The sequence below is a fragment of the Eulemur rufifrons genome, chromosome 9 (genome assembly GCF_041146395.1).
Source record: "Eulemur rufifrons isolate Redbay chromosome 9, OSU_ERuf_1, whole genome shotgun sequence".
Taxonomy (NCBI): domain Eukaryota; kingdom Metazoa; phylum Chordata; class Mammalia; order Primates; family Lemuridae; genus Eulemur; species Eulemur rufifrons.
Genome location: NC_090991.1, coordinates 47,241,057 through 47,251,128, shown reverse-complemented (window position 1 = coordinate 47,251,128; position 10,072 = coordinate 47,241,057). Strand labels below are relative to the sequence as shown.

At 39.9% G+C, this 10,072-nt stretch overlaps 1 pseudogene; it reads right to left on the bottom strand.

Moving 5' to 3' along the window:
- Nucleotides 1-4,125: 4,125 nt before the first annotated feature.
- LOC138391726 (aldo-keto reductase family 1 member B1 pseudogene) lies at nt 4,126-5,076 on the bottom strand (annotated as a pseudogene).
- Between the last annotated feature and the right edge of the window lie 4,996 nt (nt 5,077-10,072).

Here is a 10,072-nt window from a genome sequence, read left to right as displayed (position 1 = left end):
AGAACTAACTAACAAGTCTTTGTATTGAGTAGTTAGGTCCAAATGACTTAGATATAATAATCCATACTGTCTAACAGATGTCACTGTGTTTCTCTAGAAAAATAAAAACATCCCATGGTAACCTCAGGAGTTTGCTACATCACCCCAGAGTGTCTTAGCACACAGTTGGAGAACCATAGGTCTATTGCATTGGTTAATTCAGAATTTTGAGCCACACTACTTGGATTTGAATCTTGACTCCACTAATTATTATATGTGTAACTTGTGCAACTTGTATAACACGTAATTAACCTTTTCATGCTTTGGTTTGCACAATTATAAAATGGATCTAATAATAACAGTAGGACCTCATAGAGTTGTTATTATGAGGATTCAATTAAGGGAATCTATGTACAATGAAAATGCCTGCTACTTAGCTCAATGAATGTTAGCTATTTTCATTATTATTGAGCATAATGCATCATATCATATTCCCTTTCTCATAATTTTGATAGATCAAGAGAGTATCAGAGATTCTTAGAAAAAGCTTTGTGTAGGGATGGGGACAGGTTTTCACATCTTCCTTGTTTGTGACAAGCTGGAGTTATAAGGTTCTGAAGGGAGTCTGATCAAGGGATTTCCATGGGTACTTCCTCCTAAAACACACCAGAAGCAGAACTAGGTCTTCCATGCTATACTTCCTTGAAACAAAATCCTTGTTTTAATTAAGGCTTAGTCATGCAACTAGTTGGAGTTTCCAAAAAATAACTTCTCTATATCTTTAGTGTCTAATTAAATACAAAAAGAAATGCAAGATCCTAGCCAAGCTTTTGATTGTAGACATGAAAATTTTCCAACCCACTCAATGGACTGGCATTTCACTCCTGCACATTTATCAACATGAAGACATAGTGGAATTATGATGCTTTTGAAAAAAAAGAAACGGCTGCAAAAGGAAAAGAGTCAATGTAGGGAGTTTTTACAGATCTGTATCTAGTTCACTGCATTTACTTGGTTTTGCTGAACCACTTAGTTGGTTTCTAGTTGAAGGATATAGTTTTACAAGAGAATACAAAGCACCCAAATTCTAAAGTGTAGTTGTTGACCAGCTCAGTTCTAATACTAACATGATCTTTTTGATAATTTTATGATGATATTAGCTATACATTTCTATTACAATGATTATCTTTTTGAGCTTTGGTAACTGGCCTACAATCTTCCTTTTCATAGTAAGAACCCATAACATTTGTGACAACTTCAGTATCAATATTATCAACCATGGTAGATCGAATTATTTGTGCACCATCTTTCCCTGTAAGCAAAATATGCTTCTCTTGCCCCATTGACTTTGGGATGGGCCATGTGGCTTGTTTCGGCTCATGGAATGTAGATGAACAGGAGGTACAACACATGTGAGCTGAACCTTGAAATATGCCTCCCTTGTTTGTTTCTGCTTCTTTCCTGTTGTCCTCCACCATCAAAACAGCAAATGCCAAACAGGGGCTACTTAGTGAGCTTGGACACGAAGCTGAGCCCAGCAGAACCCAGTCACAAACAACCTCATCCTGACATGAGCAAAAGAGGTTTGCATTTTTATAAGCCCCTGAGATATTGAGGTTGTTTGCAGCCACAGCCAAGAGTTGCCTAATACATCAACCTGTCAAAATTCTACTTGCAAATTTCTTTGGTCTTCATCTATGACATTTCGCCTCTACTATCCAAGACCATAGTTTACATATAATCATTACCCCCTATTTTTCACTTCTCAAATTTTAATTTCCAGTATTTTATTCCCTTTCTGACCACAATGTACTGACTCTTCAAATCTCCCAGCATTTTCACTCCCTGACTCTCTCAGCACACAGCCATAAGATGAATTGAGACCCCCCCATATCTTCAACACCTCATGCTTCATTCATTCCATTACCCAACTCTCTGTCCCTACTTCTTTTCCTTCCTAACCTGGCACCAACAGTGCTTCCTTCCACACCACTTATGCTATTAACTCTCCATGCAATAATCCTACCATTGCCTGGCTCTGCTTCTTTATCTATTCTAATCCATTCCCAAAGCAAGAATCATACCCCCACACCAATGAGCAACCTTCTATTCTAATGTATTCTGGAAAAAATTCCAATTTCTATTGATGGTTCCTATTCTAGTCACTATTGCTACATAACAAACTGCCCTCATAATTTTACTATTTATTGTATCCTTTGAATCAAGAAGTTGGATAGAACTTAGCTGGGTGATTCTTCGTGGTGTTGTATAGTTTATCCATTGCAAACAAGATAACAATCCAGCCTGGATTCAAGAAAAGGAAAATTATGCTACCTTTTCATGGCAGGATGGAAAGGTCACACCTTAAAATTACATGTAGAATGATAAATATTGTTGCAACCATCTTTGGAAAATACAGTCTGCCACAATGCCATTCTAGCCCCCTCCCCCTGAAAAGGGGGGATAAATGGCCTTAATAAGTTTGAATGATGATATTATGCTCACAATCTCATACTTATCTCATAATTTCATTTCATGTAATGCTCAAGGATCTGAGTCAGATGAGGTTTATGATCCTTATCTTCCAGCTGGAAAAGTTGTAGTTAAAATGGGGCATGCTGTTACACAGTTAATAAGTGTAATAGAAAAGTAATGATTCAAAAATCACACCTTTGTTACCCCAAGCCAAGTGCATGGTCCACAAATAAAAGATCAGTTCAGGGGAAGCAGAAGTACAACCGAGAATAATGGGATTATATGACACAGGGTAGATAATAACTGAAATATTGTAGTAGCAAGCTATTGGGGAAGATGTACTCTCCCTGGAACAAAGGGAGGGATTTGGGGGCTGAAAACATACAAGTTCAAAATGTGATTGCGTATCCATAAACTAGCCCTGCCAAGAGGCTGTACCCATTTATTCAGTCATAACAGTGAAGAAGTGTGCATGTTTTCCCACCCTCACTAACACAGAGTAGGATAAATTATTTTCTAATATTTGTCAGTCTGCTAGACAAAATATATCCAATTTTATTTGTAGTAAATTGATTATTAATGATAATATGCACCTAACATGTTTATTAATAATGCTGTTCTCCATTTTATGTTCATACCTTCATCCTTCCTTGTGCTCCAGTGAGAGAAGTCTCCCTAAGAGCACACTACTGAAGAATACCTTCAGAGTTCAATATCTCAGAGGAAGACCCTGCTCACCTCTGGGAGCTATAGGCCATTGACACTGCTGTCTTCAAGCTGGGAAGTTGAAATAATCACAGTCTTCCAAAACATACGCTTTGCAACTCTCGTCACCCTAGTTTCTATTAGGACCACAGCATCCAGGGTCCTGCCCCCTCACCTGGAAACGTAACCCTAACCTGCTAAGCTGACTCTGTATATTGCTGTCTTCCCCATGTTTCCAAACTCTTCCGCTTGGATTTTTGGAAATCATGGCCCAAGCACAGGAAAACTCCTCTATTTACTTTCATATCTATTCTGACTTGTATCTTCCTCTTCGCCTAAGTGATCTTGGAGATGCCCCTGAGAACACTGCAGCATTGGCAGTTTTCTCACTAACGGCTGATTTTTGCTTAAACCCCAAGTACCTCAGTTCTGGAGGTAAAGTGATTATGCTTTCCTCCCTCCCCATCATCTCTTCCAAACTCTTTCCCCTCCTTAGAACACTCCTCTGAATTAAATGCTATGAGGCCAAACCTATTTCCTACTTTTGTTGTTATCACCGATGATCTCCTAATTTCTTCCTTTCTTTTTTTTCTTTCTTTTTTTTTTCCTCACAAAAGCACTTTTTATTTGAGGCAAAGAGAAGTCTGGCTAAAAGGATTATGGTTCCAAGAGTCAAAACTTAACTGTTAGTGGCACTCTTTTGACTTTGTAGATTTTGCTTCTCCTCACTCAGAAAAAGGTATTCAGATTGTATTTTCTCTGGCTGGACAAAAGAAGGGCAAAGAAAACTGGAAGAACCTTCTACTCTACTGACACTACTCTTTAGACCCAACATCAGCTTAAACGCACCCTCACTGGTCAGTCTGCCCATTGCTGTCCCACAGGTGAGGCCATACCACACATGCAAGGAAGATGAGGCAGGAAACACAGGTGTAGGTCACTTGGGAAAAGCAGGCATCCACAGCTTCAAAACTCGCCACTGAAGGGGTAATCCTTGTGGGAGGCACAGCTCACCAAGGCACAGGACGCCCCCGCCCAGTTTCTGTTGTAGCTGAGTAAGGTGGTCACATCATGGCTGTTCAGTTCAAAGTCAAAAACCTTAAAGTTCTCAGCAATGTGTTCAGGCGTCACAGACTTGGGGATGACCACCAAGTTCCTCTGCATGGGGAACCAGAGCAGAACCTGGAGTGGAGTTTTACTGCGCTTGGTTGTGATCACCTTGATCTTGGGATCCTCCAGGTGGGATGGGTCCTTGAGCTTGGCCTAGCACCTGTCGGGGGAGCCAAGTGGGCCACAGGCAGTCACCATGATGCTGTTGGACAAGCAGTACTGGATTAACTTCTCTTGAGTTAGGTATGGGTGGCACTCGATCTGGTTAACCACTGGCTTATACATTAAGCCAGGTTTGTTTAAGATCCTCTCCATCTGGAGATGGTTGAAGTGAGAGATGCCAATAGCTCTACCAGCCCTTCATCCACTAGTTCTTCCATGGCCATCCATGTGTCCAAACTATGTGTCACTGGGAATCACGTTGCCTGCTTTGTCCAATGGGAAAAATTCCTTCCCAGTCTTAAAGCCCATAGACCAGTGAATAAGGTAGTCCAGGTAGTCCATCTGCAGGTTCCTGAGCATATTCTCGCAGGCTTCTTTCACCAGGCCCTTCTCATGGTACATGCACCACAGCTTGTTAACGATGATGAGCTCCATCCACATCACCACCTGCTCCACGAGCTTTTGATGGATGGCCGACTCCACTTTGTGCTCACTCAAGTATGCATGGGTACAGTCGATGTGCTGGTACGCAATGTTGATTGCTACCCTCACAGCCTCCATCACCTGGCCCAGAGAGGACTTCCAGGTGCATAGCCCAAGTATGGGCATCGTGGCACTATTGTTGAGTACGATTTAGTCAGCCATAGCTTCTTGGTTTGACAGATCCCCTACCCAGAGCCACGCATTTCTCTGTCTTTCATTTATTGATATTTTCATCATTGATTCACTGTTTTCCTCCCAACCCCTATTTTTGTCACCCTTGTGGGTACTTCAGCAGGAATCCACATGAATGACTCGTCAAATACCTGGTCCTCTCAATCTTCACAGCTTTCTTCCAATAATCTCTTTCTTCAGCCCTACTTCAGCACTCCCAGGGGCTTACCCTTGGTTTCATTATCACTAGTAACCTCGCCACCTTCATAATCTTCCTTTTCAGCATCATTCTCACTACCATGTCCTATTCTTCAAGCTTATCTGTACTCATCTTCTCATGCCAGCCATTCTGTGTGGTTGGCTGACCATATAATTTGCTGATCCAACAATCTGTTTATTATTTTTATTATACCTTTCTACATTAGTCTGCTAGTGCTGTCATAACAAAGTATCACAGACAGGATGGCCTATGCAACAGGAATTTATTTTCTCACAATTCTGGAGGCTGGAAGTCCAAGATCAAGGTGTCAGCAGGGTTGGTTGATTTCTTCTAAGGCCTCTCTCCTTGGCTTGCCAATGGCCATTTTCTCCTTCAGCTTTCACGTGGTCTTCCCTCTGTCTCTGTGTCCTAACCTCCACTTCTTGTAAGGACGTGTGTCATATGGATGAAGGCCTATCTGAGTGACCTCATTTTAACTGGGTTGCTTCTTTAAAGGCTCCATCTCCAAATACAGTCACATTTAGAAGCACTAGAGATTAGCACTTGAACTCATAAATTTCGGGAGAGACACAATCAGCACATAACACACTCTCATCTCGACACTTCCCATTTTATCCTGCTGAGATTCCATGGTCTGTCCTTTCAATCACTACTTTGTGAACCATATCATCTCCTTACCTCTATCTCCCTCTGCTATACTAACCTAGGAAAACCCCAAACTAGTTAAACCCAATTATATCTTTATTCCATACTTACGCCCATGCAGGTATACCTATACAGTGTAGGAATATATATATAGCCATGTCATCTAGTCTATATTTAAATTAACAACCACATATCTCATAAGAGCACTTAATACTAACAATCTTGCAACACATGCCTAGTGTTTTCTGAAACAATTCTTTTATACATTTTTGTATCACCTCAACTTCTTCTACCTCTTCTCTCACTCCATCCATAGCCTCTAATAATCCTGCCTCCTCCCACATTGTAGAAGAAAATAGATACACTTGGAGGACTCCCTTGAAGGGCACTACCAGGTGTACTGACCTACCCGTGTCTGTACGCACACTGCCTGCCCCCCTCCCTGGCATAACGTCTTCCGCAGCCAGCCCTTCCACTTGTTTTCTGGATCCCATCTTTTTTACCTAACCAAGAATGAAGCTCCTTGGTTTTAACCTACCCCTCTTGCATTATCAATTTCTTTCTTTTTTTAGGATCACTTCCAACAGAATGTATACACATTTAGAATATTTTATTTAAAATAGTTTCTCGACCTTACTCTATCTGCTGCCACATCTTCTCTCCCCTTCGAAGTAAAATTTCTGAAGGAATTGTCTACTGTGGCCTCGACTTCCTTGTCACCCATTCTCTCCTCAGCCCACTTTGACCAGTCTTCTATCTCCACCACTCTGCTCTACTAAAGGTCACCAGTGGTATCTGTGATGCCAAAGCCAGTGGTCCCTTTGCTGTCCCCATTTCACTCTGACCGCAGCAGGACTCAGCACAGTTCACTGGTCTTTTGTTACTCAAACACCGTTTCGTCTTGGCTTCTGTGACACTTACTCTCCTGGTTTTCCTCTCACCTCACTGACTACTCCTGCTTAGCCTCCTCTGTCCACCCCCCACTTCTGCTCAGTCTTTAAATCATGGAGTGCCCCTGGGACTAGTCCTAAGCCCTCTACTTTTCTCTTTCTACACTTTCTCCTTAAGTTTTATCTTCAGTTCCAAGCCTTTAATACTACTCATCTGCTGATAACTTTCAAATTTATTTCTCTAAGCATTTATAGTTTCCCTAAGCTCCAAATTCAGGTATCCAACTGCTTCGTGTGCATCTACACATATGTCTAAGAGGCACTTCAAGCTTAATATAATGTAAACAGAATTCTTGATCTGTAACCCCACTTCACAAAACTCCTTCTGCTCTGACTTCTCCTTGGATTACAAAAATACACTCTGATAGGATTCTCTGCACTCTCTTGCCCCTAAATCTCCGCACAGCCCACAGAGCAGCCAGGATGGTCCCTTTAAACTCAGGATCCTAGCATAAAACTCTCTATTGTTTCCCAACACAGCGAGACATTAGCCCTAACACCTTATAGTGCCCTTGGTGCTTCACATGACTTGGCCTTGACACACCTCTCTGTCTTATTCCCTTGCCATGTTCCCCACTTACAGAGGGGAGCCAGGCATTCTGGCTTTTTTCTGTCCCTTGACCATGCCAAGGGTTTTCCCACCTCGAGAGCTTTGCACTTGTTTTTCCCTCTACCTGTAACACCCAGCCCTTGATCATTGTACACCAGCACACACTTTGACACTTGGGTGTCAGCTCAAATATTCCCTCATCTTTGAACTTTTTCTGTCCAATCCATCTAAATTGAGCTACCAATCACTTTTTAAAGCACCACCCTATATTATTGCTTCCATAATATATATAATCTAAATCAGTTATTTGTTTGCTTATTTATCATCTGTTTCTTGCTCCTGAAAATGCAAGCTCTACAAGAAAAAGTTTTTGTCTTTTTAACCCTTGTAAATCCCCTGTGCTTAAGCCAATACTTGCCTTAATGTATAAATGCTTGTGGACCAAATGAACAACTGAATGGATAAACTCTGCTTCAAGGAATTTATTTTAATAAGGTAATCAAACCACACATATAGGGATGTCTATCCTAGTACTATTCACAGAATTGGAAACAATCTAAATGACCAACAGATTGGCTAAGTAAATTTTACAGTACCCATGTAATAACAATAATGAATAAAAAAACAAGAATCAAGAACCAAGCAGAATTATATTTATTGACTTGGGAAAATGTCAACTAGATATTGTGGAATGAAAAAAGTCATGTAACCGAACAAAACCCACAGTATGCACCCATTTATGTAAAAGTATGTTTACACAATATTATATATAAACTATGTATTTATATACATGTACAAGTAGACAGATGTCTGGAATCATGTCTGGAAACATTAACAGTGATTATCTCTGAGAAATCTGGGAGTGATCTTTACTTGCCTCCTATACTTTTCTGAATCATTTTGATTTTTATATGAGCATGAATTATGTTCATAATCAGAAAAATAAAGACTAAAATTTCTACTACTAGCCTTTGGCTCATTATATAGACAATCCTAGGATTTTTCCAAGTGATTTTTGAGGAAAAAAAGTTGTTTTTAGTACATTTATTCTAAAGCAATTTGAATTTTATTTGTTTTTCTCTCTCTTGTTTTTCTTATTGTTATTTGAAATGTGGGAACACTGTTAGCATTGCAAAAAAAATAAAATAAAATAAATCAAAAAAATATTATTAGGCTAAGCTTTTCAAAGTGTCTTTTAATATAGCATCAAGCATGTTCGCATTTTTATTACTGATTATAATGTTCAACAGCCTGTGACACAACAATTCAGACTTTTTGGCAGACAGAGCCCAGTTTCCATTTCTTTTAGTACAAGATGTAGGGTGTGGAAACTTTCTACTTCCTTGGAAACTCTTCTGAAAACGGGTTTTCACTCAATTCAACCTCTAAGTGTTTAAGAGGTGACTGAATTTCTGAAAGTGGTCTGACTGTTTTAGTGCCGCTGGCAACCACGGTAATTTTCACACTATGTGAAAGGGGGAAAAATCCATATTATTAAAAATTTGCCCTAGATCTCTTTCCCATTTCCTATTTTTTTTCATAAAGAGGCCAAAATATCAGGATAATTTTTCTATGGAAACATTTAAACTCAGCATCGAATATTTGCTTATATGACTACATCTCTGAATAATAATGATAATATTAATCACTTATTGTTATTGAGAAGGCAGCTACAAAAAGAACAGATGCTTAGATTCCATGCAGTGTTTTCTTTTTTCCTTTCTTTCCTTTTTTTAACCACTGTACTGCCAAATAGAATACCCATTTTTATTTAACGGTCTGAGTGAGCATCAACAGGATGCCTAAACTACATACAATTTTTATGGAAGAAAAAAATACCATTTTTAATTAATTCCTTAACTGGGAAAGATGTATTGTAGTGATGTTTTCCAAATGGAAATAGCCTCTGTTTGTGCCTAACATTCAGGAGTTGTTTGGTGGCTTAGTCCATTCCAGCTGCTATAATAAAATACCATAAACTGGGTAGCTTATAAACAACAGAAATTTGTTTCTCACAGTTCTGGATGCTGAGGTCAAGGCAGATTCAGTGTCTGGTGAGGGCTCATTTTCTGGCTCATAAAGGGCGACTTCTTGTGTCCTCACATGGTGGGAGGGGTGAAAGAACTCTCTGAGGTCTCTCTTATAAGGGCACTATCCCCACTCATTCATAAAGGCTCCACCCTCATGACCTAATCACTTCCTAAAATACCCACTTTCTAATGCCATCACCTTGGGGGTTAGGGTTTCAACATGTGAATTTGGGGGAAACACAAGTACTCAGACCATAGCAGTTGACTTCCTAGGACAAAATCCTAAAACTAGGCAATTATTTTTTATCAGATCTTGATGTAGCCATTTGCTTTTGTGGAATAATGAGTTAGTATTCCAACTTCCCAGGGAATCCTTTTGCATTCTCTGCTAATAGAATTCAAAAGGAAGCCAGCCACGAACTTTTGGGTATGCTATTTCTGTTCCCAAAGCTGTATTTCCCACTACCGGGAGCAGGGGCAAGGAGGAAGGTAGATTATGGTGAGTGACTCAAATTATACTACATACTTTGGTGCATCTTCAGAGATCAAATGTAGATTTCTTAAAGCCCTTGTGGGTCACTGATTTTTTAAG